The sequence below is a fragment of the Adiantum capillus-veneris genome, chromosome 28, assembly GCF_014529385.1.
Source record: "Adiantum capillus-veneris isolate H3 chromosome 28, ASM1452938v2, whole genome shotgun sequence".
NCBI lineage: Eukaryota > Viridiplantae > Streptophyta > Polypodiopsida > Polypodiales > Pteridaceae > Adiantum > Adiantum capillus-veneris.
In genome coordinates this window covers 104,998,468-105,000,025 of record NC_140958.1, presented here as the reverse complement: position 1 = coordinate 105,000,025, position 1,558 = coordinate 104,998,468, and positions in this window count along the sequence as shown.

Sequence of the window (1,558 nt, the reverse complement as noted above, 5' to 3'; positions counted from 1 at the left end):
TCCATCTTTTTTGCCATCAGACATGTGGTCGTCATTGGGTTTCGATTCCCTTGCAACTAATCCTGGTGATGGAGGAGAGGGTATCCTCATCATCATCATCATCGTTACCCTCTTGGTGGTTATGCCGCATCCCTTCCTCCTCAAACTCATCCTCATCCTTGTCATAGTCCTTATCTTAGTTCTGCTGATTATTGAGGAACTCAGCAATAGCCTCATTTAATAGTGCAATATTGTACTCCTTTGTCTTATGTTTTAGATTTGATTGAATAGACTCTACGACTATCTACAGGTCCTTCGCATTGAGAGTTAGGTCTCCGTGTGCATCCACAATCTCGACCAAGGATTGATAAATATATGTTTTCAAAATAGCCTTTTTCATTAGATTATGGGTGTCGTGCAAGGTTCTATAGTCAACCCTTTTTGCATTCTACATAGTTTTGAAGCACTCTGCTGACTTCTGGGCAATGTTCTTCTCTTCTTCCATCACAACATTTCCAACAGGTTAAATTGTCTATCTTCCTCTCAAGAGTTGAGATCGTCCAAGTATTCTGATTTTGGTCAATCTGGTAATGCACAATCTGTTTTACCCATTCAGCTTTTTCCTTTTTCAGTGCCTCTACCTCTACCTTAGTCTGTTGGAGTTCCTTTTTCAGTTATGTGTTGGAAACTAACGCTTGGGCCTCCATCATGTTAAGTATGGAGCCTGATTTACCCCTTGTAATTTTATGTGGTAAAAACACACATTTGTAAGGCCCCCATTATGAGGAGAAGCCATTGTGCGTGAAGGAAAATCACTTGTCGGAAATAAAAATCACTCGCCAGAAACCAAAATTTTCACGGCCATCGTCGAAATATTCCTTTTTCGCCGAAATATTATGGTCGGACGACAGCCGGAAAGTGGTCGGTTGGCCGACCGGCCGGTGGCCGGTGGTCGGAAGTCAATGGCCGGTGGCAATTCAAAAGCGGACTTGTCTTCTCAAGGGTGGCCATGCATGGGCGAATTGGAGGGTCCGATTTGGAGTTATCTACACAAGGGCGGCTACACATGGCTACCCTCTCTCATTGGCCTATAAAAGGAGGCCATTTCTACACACATTCATAGTGTGAAGTTGATGCAACAAGGTGGGTGTGAGGTGGTGAGAATGAAGCAAGGCGGGAGCTCTATTAAGGGTATAATCCCTTTATAAACTACTTCTTGTTTTGAAGTACTAAAGCCATTGAGTGGCTGCTTTCCCGTGGATGTAGCCCACATTGGGTGAACCACGTATATCTTGTGTACTCTTTCTACTCTATAATCTCTTGTGTGTGAAATCTATCTCTCTCCATTAAGTAATCTACTTAAATATCTATTTATCTACGTCATATTTCCTAACAACTGGTATCAGAGCAAGGTTTGCTCGTAGCTAAATTATCTCAAGGAAAGGATTCCTTGCCAATTGAGTGGGAGTTATGGCGGAGGAAGGGAAGCTCAAGATTGAGAAGTTCAACGGCAAAAACTACCAACATTGGAAGATGCAGATTGAAGACTATCTCTACCAGAAGGACCTCTATTTGCCAC